Below are 13,213 nucleotides of genomic sequence, written 5' to 3'. Positions count from 1 at the left end.
CATGTTAATACTGAGCAGGAAAAAATTCCAACTATTTGCTTTTCTAAAGGAGACTTTACCCTGACCAGGTCTTAGGTCTTAACAGGTTAACAAAAGAAAAATGAAAAAATAGCCATTTACTTCTTAGAGTACTTGTACTGAATATTTTGTTATTAAAATGTCCATGGCCACAATTCATTTAATACAAAATAAGCATTAAGATAGTAATAACAGCAAGAAACAGTTTACACAACAGAACTTGGATTTCCCAGGTCTGAAACTTTCCCTGCCCATGCAACTTACTGCCAAAATCTAACTTAAAACTGCTATCTGGATTCCACTATCCTATTTTTACTTCACCCATTACACCCCATTTTTCATTCCTTCCAGCCCCCCATCTGACATGAGACGCTATCTCTACTCAGTCTCCTTTTCATTTTTATCAGCCATGCTCTGCACCTCTACCTCATCTTGACACCCTTTAAGATCTGCCCCCACTGTTTCATTATCTCATTTTAATCAACCTCATGATTGCTAATACACCTCTTTCTTCCCTAGACCACTTTCTCTCTTCTGTGTCACTTCAAATAGACCTAATTTCCAGCTACACTTCCTTGCATAACTCATTAACTTGTTTACTTACATGTTCCTATTACATTAAAGTTCCATCACATGTGCATTTGGTCTACCATCTCCTCTTCACACTTACCATATTCATTATACTTTGTCAACTTAAACTGTAAAAGTTATGTGGCACAGTAGTAGTTCAACTGTACTGAGTTCATTATGCATCCAAACATCTTCCTTCTATACATCATAATCACTCCACTCCAAAATTACCACTATTGAGTTATTCAGCAGCCTATACAAACCTACTTTTACAACTTATATCCTTTTATATCAATCATATACACCTCATTCTCTTCATTTTATATATATATATATATATATATATATATATATATATATATATATATATATATATATATGGCCTTTTCTACCATTAAGCTTCCTCTTCATATTCATTGTGTCCTCTTTCTGTAATATCTTCCTAATTCAGCAGTTGATCCTTTCAAATACTATCTATTCCCCAACCTTTAACCCTAATTCTTCTCTAATCTCTCTAAAGGCATACATTGTTTCAGAATCTCTAAATCAGCTTTCTACTTTCAAAACCCTTATGCCATACATGGTCCATTCCTCTGCCATGCTCCATTCTTCCTTCCTTTTTGTCTTTTATTTTGTAAGCCATGCCTGTAATCTTCCCCTTTTGTATATGATCACAGATGACCCCCTTTCCTTTCCTACCTTGTCATATTTTACTCCTTTACCCCTTCCGTATGTGTCCCCTTCCCAAATTCTTTGATTCCCTCTCCCCTCAGCTAGCAGCCCTCTAATGTGTGCTCTGGGCATCATATGTAATGCAATCACATATCTATGGATGTATGACCTTCCATCATGCCCTTTAGCTTTAAACCTTTCCTCCTGTTAAAGTACAATTATAATAATAAGAAATTTAACCTTTTAACTCGGTCAAGAATGGCACTTCAGGATGTGAAAGTACTGGTTTATTCCATAAACGGCACTAGGAGACTGCCTTACAAAATTTTCAGATCAGTTTCAAAGAACAAGAAAAATATGCTTACATTTATATCTTTTCTTATCAAGTTCATGCATACAGAAGTTTGACATTACTCGTGATGCTCGCTTAGAGCTTCACGTGAATACTTCACAAATATGCATTTCAAAACACAGACCACCTGGTCTAAGAATTTATCTTTCAGCCTTGTAACATTCAATGCCAGTACACACTGTCTCACAGACATCCTTGCAAAGACTCATCCCCAGCCAAAGGCTAGAACATATTGCTAATTAATCTGATTTCCACAGATACCTGGCACAATTCGTTAACTTTCTGATACTAGACTTTGCAGCATAACACAACATATAACATTCCTTAACTCCTTTAGCACTTACTTGGCCTTCAATTTTCTGTTGGTACACAATAGTTTGCAAATTGAGAGAATGCAGTTGTAAGGCACTTGAAAAATAAAGCTACTAGTTATATGAAACTATGTCTTGCATAATGATGCATCTGTTTTTTTCAGTTTTCCTTTGACCTAAACATATTATAAACATTTTTGACTCATTTGTGAAGAAACTACAAGTTAATATGCATTTTGTGAAGAATAAACACATAATATTTTTCCATAACACTTCCCATTTCTTACTTCTTTGGTTTGCCAGACAAGCCTATGTCATACTCTCAAAAGCTTATCCATAGGGAAAACTGGTAGATGCTTATCTAAATAGAGTACTTGTTGAATCCTACCTGACAGAGAGCTCTCTCCCTGCCCCATCTATCCATGCTTTCTTTGGTGTTTCATATGCTGTTGTATACATTGTGCCACTTTATCTCCAGCACTACAGGGAACATTTTTGTCTGTACCTTGCTTTATAATAAGTACCAATCATTCCTCTTCTGCCTCCCCTGCTGCTATACACATTTGACATTTGAGATTAAAAATCCAACCCAAATTCATGCATGAACTCTTCAAAAGTTCCTAAAAATATTGACAGCTGGTGTCTCACATCTTGAGCCAACACCATAAAATCATATGCAAACAGATGCACATATTCTTGATCTCTGTGACTTCTTTCTCAGCTTATTTGCTAAGAACTCTAATAACAGAAAAGCTAACACTGAAAACAACAGGCACCCTCAATGTGCACTCCCTTTCCAACAGTATTATCTGGTTCACTCTTCACTCACTATTCTCAGTCCTTTATCCCCTTACATAACCTTAACTCTGCCTATAAATACATACCCCTAAATACTCATTTCCAGGGCATGGAATATAAATTCCCTATTTAACTAAATCAAATGGGTTGTTAATATTAAATAAAAGCACCCCACCAGTGATACACTCTCCAATACCTCTCAATTTACAAAATTAATAAATGCTGACCAGTTCTGGGGATCTTTCCCTTCACAAACCCATGTTGTCATTGTTCCACTATATGAGATAGTAATCCTTCAAGCCAATCTTCTGAAACTCTCTTAAATATTTATGCATCCATAGCAAAATGATGGATAATGTCTATAGCTCACAATCACCTCTGACTCCTTTCCCTTTTTTGCATAACTATTACACTGCATCTTTCTTAGTCTGTGGAAAACTTCCCATCCACTATTGATTAGAAAATCTCAACCTGCTCATTTTATAGTATCACCCCTACAACTTTGCAGAAGTCTACCTGCATCTCAATAGCACCCTCTGCCTTCCCTCTTTTAACACATCTGATCACATCCTTTATTTCATGGTCATATGTTGCCTAATTTAACCCACCCTTTTGCTTCTTGCTGATCTTCAGTTATTCTCAGCTGCTGTTTCTCATCCCTCCTTCTAATTCTGCCTCTCACTTATCTAATCCTGACCACTACAGCCTTTGCTAATTTTGCCATCTGCCCTCCTAACCCTAGCTCTGTCATCCATATCAAACATTCATTCCTGCTCACCTCCTTGGAATCCTTTAGTTTCCATGCCAAAAGTGCCTACAATTTGAGCTCTTACCAACCAAAGTGTATTTTTCCTTCTCACTCCTGTCTCTGCCTTCTGTACAGTAATTCAAAATATTACCCCTTTATAGTCCCAATTCTTCCCATGCCATTTCCTTTCATGACCCTTCTATCTGCAATCACCTCAGCTCTCTTATTGTTCTTCTGTTGGATTATTTAGTTTCATGTTCTTTTTATAATCATGCCTTTCCAGTCTGCTTTTAAACTATCCAATTTGATCTCATTTCCACACTTCTCCTGTGCTGCTCTTTCTAATGGTTACTGTTATACTGTTCCACCTTCCTTCACTTCCACAGGTTCCATCTCCCTTTTGCTTCCCTGTCATAACAAAGTGACTTGAATGTGGTATGAGGTACAGTCTTCCCAATAGCTACTTTGATTATTCCCTCACTGCAATCCTGTCTACCAAAAACAATCAAATCTGTCTGCTTTCATCTTTTCATAAAAATATATTCTGTTTTCTCCCTATTGACCACCATCAAATATCTACCAACACTCTTGTTATCCATAACGTATTTTGACACTCTCTGGGAAGCTACATGCCGCTCACATTTACCAAGTGAGATGTCCTCAACTGTCTGCACTGCACTCACATTACTCCCATTATTTTCTCTCTGCCTCTCTTCTCAACCAATCCAGCTGTGCCAAGATCTCCCTAAAGGTTTCATCCTTGTCTCCTTTAGTCCACACGTTCCCAGCACCATATTTGTCCACTTGTGTACCTGTCATTGTTACCTATTGGCCACTTTGTTCCTAATCATGTGGTCTACTCCTATAATAACCCTCTTCTTCCCAGTATCATCACCACTGATATCTTCCTTTTTCATTTCACTAGAGTTCTTCCAGTAGCTCTAAACCCTCTCTATCTAGTTTGTCTACCGCTGTCTTTTTTCAGCTTCACCTCCTGCATCATTATGATGTCTGTTTTCACCCTTCTTATGATCTTTAATACTCTTTCTCTTTGAACAGAATTATTCTAAACCTATATATTCCAATGTTGAACTCCACTTCCTCTTCCATCCAACTTAATTATCCCTCTGCTTCCACAACTGGCATTGCCCATTATGGTCAACATCATCAAACAGACATCCTTAAGCTTGCCACCCATCTCAATGGCCATTCTGCTCATACTTTAACAATCGTTGGGTCTACTGTGTCACCTCAATTCCCAGTCCCCCCAAATTTCATTTCATTATACCCAAATCCACAAAACTATTTGCTGTAGTACATAAAGGACCACTCCAGCAGTATTCAATGCACAAAAAACTTCAAACAGTGCTTGACATTACAGAAAAGTTTTTGCACTGTTATAAGCCCCCCCTGCACCCCCTTTTATTATTCTCACTTTGAAGTCATTGCAACTCAGCAAAAGAGCAATGATTAAAAAACTAAAAATGCTACTTGCTCCTTGTCTGAGATGTTGCTATCTTGAAGAAAGAATAACACAACTTTGTGCAAAAATATATCACTATCATATGTAGCAAACATATAAAATGTATCTGTGGGTACACCAGCTCAAGCAACTAAAAATCCAGCAACCCACCTTCAAGAACTTGAAGGGAAATCTTGATCCATTTATTTAAGATTTTATGCTATTATTTTTTTATTTCCTTTAACATTTTACTTGTCCCACTCCATGGACCACACTGCGCAAGCAGCCATGTTTGCCAGACTCCATAGTGGTCTCTTCATTTACTTCTCAGACTTGACATATGCATAGAAGTACAAACATACATGCATACACAACTGATAATAAATTAAGACTCCTGATCTATTGAGTCTGTGTGTTTGTAGTAAATAATTTCTATGCTGCTACCATCTCTCTTCCACCTATGTCAACCACCCTGGGATCCATTTCTTGACTTACATTTCATATTTCCTTCAGATAATGTATTCCATGCTTGTGTAACCCTCTTCCCAAAACCATTTGAAATCTTGACCCAATCCAAATGCCAGCCAAAGCCCTTTAACCCATCTCTGTTTTTGTGTTCTACCCCATTCACTTGTCTCCTAACAGCACAGGATGTCTACATTACTGTATTGTGTAAATGCCAGTTATTCATAGTTTTTCTCAATAATTCAGCCTTTCCATCCCTCTCGCGATTTAGTAGCCTATTCATACTCTGTTTATTAGCCCTAATCTCATTGCTCTAGATGGGCTGGTGAACTGGAAAAAGTATTTCACAATGAAACCTTATTGGTGTCCCATAGAATGGACAGATGGCTGCAGTGTCTCTACATTCTGTCCTCTAGCTATATGTCCCAGCATTCAGCTGATTGTAGCCACTGTACATCTGCAGTGCTGTAAAGGCCAGTATTTATAAGATGTAACTTCCCTCAGAAATACAAAGATGAAGGCATTCATTTAGATGTTCTTCTCTGCCTGGTTTACAAACTTGCCTGAGGAACTCCTGCATTTTGAAAAGAAAAAATTAACATTCATACCATTTTGAAGGTGGCTTGCAATTTCCACACTCACTGTGCCTGATAAACAGTTGTTTTAGTTGGATGTGAAAGGAAGCCATACCTAGGGATTTGACAAGACTATAGATTCTAACATTGATATTATGGTCTTCTACACAGGACCAATTTATCCTTTCTTTTCTTGAAATCTGTTATCTTTGTAAAGTGAAAGCATGTAATTTGTTGTAGGGCTAACATTAATGGAGTTTGGAATAAAAGTAAAATTGGAACATGTTGGTAATCTGTGGTCTTTAACTGCAGCGTTTGACAGAAGTTTAGTGAGGTCCTGCATTGCTGGAACATGTCAGACCACTTTTTAAAAAAATCTCACATTATTTTTATTTATAACCAGGGTATTTTCAGTAGCTTCAAGTATTGTAGTAATGATGCCATTGAGAATTCTTTTTGAATGTTTTTTTTTTTTTGCAGAAGCAGTACTCTTCAAATTATTACCATATATAATAAGTTCAGCTTAGAAAATTAAAAAAAAATGCACCTAAACAATGTAAGCCAAATGAGTACGATAAAAAAACAAATGTCATTAACTTGGCACCTAACTCTAAGTATTCTGCTAACAGCCCATGTTTTGGAGCCATTTAAAGGTATGTCTGCATAAATTTAACCCTTGTAGTGTCTCTTTAGCAACATATAGTTTGCAGAATGGAATGCCTCTGAGAAATCGAAAATATTTATAAGTCATAATAGATTCAACAGAGAACCAATGTTACAGAAAAGTTGAGAATGATCTGCTGTTGCTGAATCTGAGCTGATGGATGTTTATAAAGTTGAAATACTCCTCTCAAGGTTATGCTGAAATTTATCTTGCTTCAATATGATTTAGCAGTCACATATGTAACCAAAAAACTTAATCCCTTTCCTGTCTTCTGCCCATGAGCAGCAGTTAGGTTTGCATACTTCCATTTCAACGATACCAGGTCTATCACTATATCACACAAAAGGTTTGTTTATCTATATCTCAACATTATTATTCTTTAATAAGCATTATTCTTTAATAAGATTAACTGCGGTGGTGGTGCTGCGGTAGCGTTGTCGCCTCACGATAAAACACTGTCTTGTTCGATTCTCAGCTAGAGCGTCTTCTGTGTGGAGACATGCGTGAATGGGCGTACCTTCGTTGAAGGTTGTGCATCAGGACCAGCAATTCGCACGTAAAAAATGTACTGCCAATCATTAGCGGACCGGAGTTCCGCTGTGGCGACCCCCCTAACCGGGAAAAGCCGAAAGACACAACAACATTCTTTAATAAGATTAGTTATTCCATCATGTTATGGGTACTTGCTCTGTTTTAAGAGGTTTAATTTATTTATCTACCTTTTTCATATGGGATATCAGTGCGTGGTCATGATTAACACATAGAAGTTGACTACAAACTTGTGTACCACATACAAATGTAAAGTGTGTGCAAAACTATCTGGGCAGCCAGTATTGCTTTTAATGTTGCACTCAAAGAAGACTAAATTCAGCTGCTAGACTGCTTATTTCCAACCTTTGTAATAATTAAAAATGTTTTATTCATCTACCCTTTAATGCATATTCTTCATGCTTAGCCTCTGAACCTAGCACTAATTATATATCTTTATTCAGATGACTGATTTTTTAATTACAAACGTTAAGTACATTACTTTATATATAAAAAAACTTTGCTACAATCTCCCTGTGTTCTGACTGAGTGCTTCTCAGCTCAAGTATATTTTTTGGCAATTTTTAACTGTTCAGAGATTAATAAAACAATAATTGAATTCAGTTCAGAATACATTTTGAATAAATTGCATTTATTTAAACTGTATTTGCTTTAATACTGCTACACACTCAAGTGTGCTAGCTTGCACTGTATTTGAATTGTTTTTAGTGCTGTATTAGCTGCTTTTCTGTTAAAAAAAAAGTCTATATTTTAAGCGTGTTTCCTGCCTTTCCTGTAACTAGCCTAGTCCAGATACAGATTTGCTGTATCCAGGACTGTTTGTAAGCTTCTGAGCCCCCCAAGCCTTTCTGTGTTGGAGGGAAGCCTTCTAGCTTATCGGTGGGAGTGGTAAGCACTAGGGTAGTCTATCTACCACAAGAGGAGTGGTTTCTGGCCCAGAAATGGTAGTGTATTGGCCGTTTGGGCAGTTTTTCCATCTCTTTCAACTTTCTGGTTTAAAAGCCTGTGCTTGCGCTTTTCCCCCTTTCCTGTAACTAGTCTAGTCCAGATACAGATTTGCTTTATCCAGGACTGTTTGTAAGCTTCTGAATGGTGTCAAAGTCTGCTCTTCAATTTTTCCCTTAGAACTACTAGTTCTTTCCTCTCCTGCACTTTTACTAGCTTATTAATCTAGCACTTTACCAGACTTCTTGTAGCAATTATTGTAGCACACAAAAGTGCTACCAGCACTAAACGTTCAATAAGGAAACAGCTCCAGTACTTATTATTAATACCCACCCCTCCAGGCATGTCTAAAGGTCAGTTCCCTGTGCTTTCTCCTATTAATCTGGTGAACGTGGGCATCATGAGGCAATATAGCAACTGCCTCATGTACACTGACAACCCTCTCCTCTTATCTCCCAACTCGCAGACTTGCGAGAGATGCATTTATATATCCAAATTGGAAGCCACGCACTCTCCAGCCAAGACTGGAATAGCTGGTAGCCCAACACATAGCCCTCCAGAACACACACCAGCACTGCCTTTACATAAAAACACAAACTGCACACCCACCTTCACGGAGGCTCTCAATAAAAATCTACCCAAACAGCAGAGACCTCCAAGGCAGAAACACACTCGACCACAACACAACACTAATCACAAGACACACAACTCTTCTAAACAGTGTGTCACTCAACCAAAGCCCCTAAGGCAAAACAGCATGCCCAACACACTAGTCATAGGTGACTCAATAGTGAGTCACACTGATGTCCCACTCACTAGGTTGAATAAGGAGAAAGTAACAGTCAGCTGCCTGTCAGGTGCTAGAATCTGCCACATAATGCATGCACTCAGGTCTCTCAACAACAGGTACAAATATGACTCTGTCATTGTACATGTGGGTGTAAATGACCTGAAACGTCCCTCCCTGGACCACATGAAAAGAGACATGGAGGAGATCTCGGATTATGTAGCCCAGGCGGGTATGACCCTAGCCCTGAGCAGCATCCTACCATCACCCAGAATAATACCACAGTACAAGCAGAAAATGATTGATTTCAACAATTGGCTAAGTTTTTGTTGTCATTCTAGGGGGATCCAGTATCTGTCTGCCTGGGATGACATGATTGACAGACCTCGATGCTTTGCCAGAGATGGCCTGCATCTGTCACCCCTGAGCTGCCAGATATTGGCCAAGGCTCTTGTCACCCCTATAGTGCCTTTTTTAGGCGGTGTTCCAAAGACCAATTTACCACCGTAACAGCTACAAACAAATGCAATCTGAGGGTCATGTTGCTCAACGCTGGAAGTCTAAATCTCAAAATGCACTCGCTCAAAACACTCCTTAAAATGGAGAACATCGACATTTGTGCCATAACGGAGACCTGGTTCACTGCAGCAGAAAGCATTCCTGCAATACCAGGCTATAATTCATTCCACACCTTTCGGCCTCAGAACTTGGACCGAAGCTCCAAAGGTGGTGGTGTTTCCATATTCATAAAGGATGCGCACACCTCCAGATTAGTAGCCCAACATAATGCATCTGGGATTCTTCAGGTGCAGCTAACATTGGGTAAGATAGCGATTCAGGTTGTAGCCTGCTATAGGTTCCTAACCATATCCCAAGACTCACACTCCATATTGCTAAGCACCCTGGATTATATTAAGGTCCAACCTAACACTTTCAAACTGGGTGACTTTAGCTACCCCTCCATTAACTGGGAAAACTACTCATGTACCAATACACTTGCCCAACATTTCCTGGAATTCATTAATTCCAATGCCTTGGACCAGCTCATTCGTACCCCCACTAGAGGTAGCAGCATCCTTGACCTGGTCATTACTAACATGGGTGATCATTGCTCTAGACAAATAGTCAACTCCTCCTTGGTTAGATCTGACCACAAACTAATCACCTTGGAAACCCAGATCCATCCCACTCCCCCCCACCCCCACAAAAGTAACCACCATTAAAAACTGCTCCAAACTTAACTTTGGGCTCCTAAAAACAGAGGTGGCCTACTTCACTGCACCCATGCAAATGGAGATCAGTTGCATGACTGCTGAATCATACACCAATGCACTGTAAGAACACGTACACAAATGCATGGAGCTCGCCATACCCAATAGAACCAAGATGCTCTACTCCAAAAAAAAGGAAGCCAGTCTGGTTGTCCCCTGCCATAAACAAACTCTACAACAGAAGGAGGAAACTGATGCAGAATAAGGTGAAGTCCCAAGACTGGAAAGACTCCCTTACCAGCTTCAACAAAAAGTTGAGATCCCTCATCAAATCCTCTAAAGCTAGCTATGAAAACAGAATTGCAGCAGATAGTAAAGACAACCGCAAGGCCTTCTATAGTTATGTAAAGAATCTCCACAGCAATACCCAGATTTGCTCTGAGCTACTGCACAATGGTACCTCTTATACCGAGCCAATGGATATTGCCAATATACTGGCCAACAGATTCAGTGCCAACTTTACCCCTCTCCCCCCCACTAAGGGACCAGTCACAATACAAGTAGATTGCCAGGCACCCAGTATTACTGCTGCACAGGTTAAATCTGCACTGGCAAAGCCAAGAATACAGCTTCTTTGGGACCTAAAAATATCCCTGGCTGTGTTCTACATGAACTACAAAGTGAACTGGCACCTCACCTGTGTACCCTGTTCAATCACAGCCTAACCTCAAGCTTTGTCCCTACCAAATGGTGCACTGCTACAGTCGTCCCTCTCCACAAAGGAGGAGTGAATACAGGCCCTGGGAACTATTCCCCCATTAGCCTGACGAGTCTGATATGCAAAGCTAGGGAACGCATCATCATGTACCTAATAAACAAGGATATAGGGAATCTCCAAACTTTGGATGCCACACAGTTTGGTTTTGTGAAGGGTAGATCATGCCTGCTCAACTTGGTCAACTTTTATGAGTCAGTCACCAGAGCTGTGGATGAAGGCAAGGTGGTTCATACAGCTTACCTTGAGCTGGCCAAACCCTTTGATACCATTCCCCACTCAGGAATTATAGAAAAACTCACTAAGCTAGGCATCAACCCCTATATCACTAGGTGGGTTGCAAACTGACTCACAGGTAGAACCCACAGTGTGAAAGTAGCTGACTCCAAGTCAGACTGCCGACCATTCATGAGTGGAGTCGCACAGGGACCGGTCCTGTGTCCTCTCCTGTTTAGTATCTACTTCTCTGAAGTCCAGACCAACACTAAGGGACTGTAGCTGACAAAGTTCACAGACAATTGCAAGTTGGGAGCTATTATTAGCTCCCCAAGTGATGTTGACATCCTACAGAAAGGCCTCACTGAGACCAACGACTGGTGTCAGAACCATGGTCTTAAGCTCAATGCCAAAAAATGTCGTCATCTCCTTTGGGAAAAACCAGTTTCCCATGAATTACCACATCAATGGTAGTCCACTGAACACAGAAAGTGTTATAAGAGATCTGGGAACACAGGTTGACAGCAAACTCTCTTTTGACCACCACATTGCCACTGTGGTCAGAAAGTCCTTTGATGTGGCACATCTCGTTACTAAGGGTTTTGCATCCAGGAAGAAAGATGTCATTGTCTCCCTCTACTCTTCCCTCATTAGGCCAATCATTGAGTACAATGCCCCATTTGGCATGTACCTCACTACACACCTGCAACAACTGGAGAGGCCGCAAAAGTACCTCACAAAGAGGATCCTAGGCCTTAAACATTTGTCCTATATGGACAGACTAAAAAAATCCAACTATTCTCTGTCTCATATCGCCTATGTAGAGGCAATCTCTGCTTGACTTACAAAGCCATGTCTGACTCAGCTCTGTTAGAAATGCTACATCTGAAGAAATCCCAATCCCTCCACACCACACACTCCAGAGACCTCAACCTCATTACCACAATCAACAGAACATGCTGGAGGGACAGGTTCATAACCCAGAGACTGCCCATGCTATGGAATAGACTTCCCATACATGTCAAGCAGAGCACCTCACTGGCCCTCTTCAAGAGAAATCTTGATGAGTGGATGGGAAATAGAAAATTCACCCCAGGACTCACTCCAGTGGCTTTACTCAACAGAGGCACTGGAAACTAAGGTCGGGTGGCACAATTTATTTATTTATTTATTTATTTCAGTTTGTTAACCGGGAAAGTCCACTGGGATAAGGTAGCCCGTTTTCAATGGAGGCCCGAGGAGAAAAGCTTCAGACAGAAAGACAATACACAATGTATTAGTACAGCATGTAAGAACAACAGTTTAACATTCAATATACAGCAAGACAAGATATTACATATCTTGAAATGTATGAGCTGAGTCAATCACTTACAAGATATTTACAAAAACAATAAAGTCATGTTCATTTACTATAATACATGTATTCAGGCAAATTAATTTTAGAGAGATTAATTGAAGCTGTGGCAGAGATTTGAGTAGAATAAATTAGGGACAGGTGTCAGGAATCAGGTAGGATGGGTACAGGAGCACTCCCTGAGGGAGGAGAGGTGAGAGTGGAGTAGGGTTTTAAAGGAGGGTAGGTTCGGGGTGGTTTTAATGTGAGGGGGAAGATAGTTCCATAATCTGGCAAGGGAGAATGATAGTAGAAGTTGCCCTGGTGTGTGTAAAGGCTTGTAAAGTTCTAAGAGGTTCTGATTTGTGGATCTAAGTGTTCTATGTGGCTGGTGAAGTTTTAGGGAAGAGGAGTGTGATGGACAGTTAGAAGGTTTAAAAATGAGCTTGTGTGCTGTAGTTAGTTGAATGAAATTTAGGTAGCCTGGGAGTTCCAACCAATTTAAAGCATGCAGGGAGTTGCAATGGTGAGTTGAGGATTTGGATCCTGTGGGAAACTTTGAAATTTTGTTATAGCGTAAGGAAAGTTTAGATTTTGGGGATGATTGGAGATTAGAGAGTAGTGGAGCTCCATACAGAAGGGATGGAAGGAGGTAGGTGGTAGATAGGAGTTGTCTAAAAGACAGAGAAAGGTAGTGTCTGTGTTGATAAAGCATTCCAAGTTTTTGCTGAGTCTTTTTAATATTGGTTTGTAGGTTGATGT

The sequence above is a fragment of the Protopterus annectens genome, chromosome 8.part1, assembly GCF_019279795.1.
Source record: "Protopterus annectens isolate FY-2018-M chromosome 8.part1, PAN1.0, whole genome shotgun sequence".
In the NCBI taxonomy this organism is placed as follows: Eukaryota; Metazoa; Chordata; order Ceratodontiformes; family Protopteridae; genus Protopterus; species Protopterus annectens.
The sequence above is the reverse complement of the archived record's forward strand: the minus strand, read 5'-3'. Positions refer to the sequence as shown.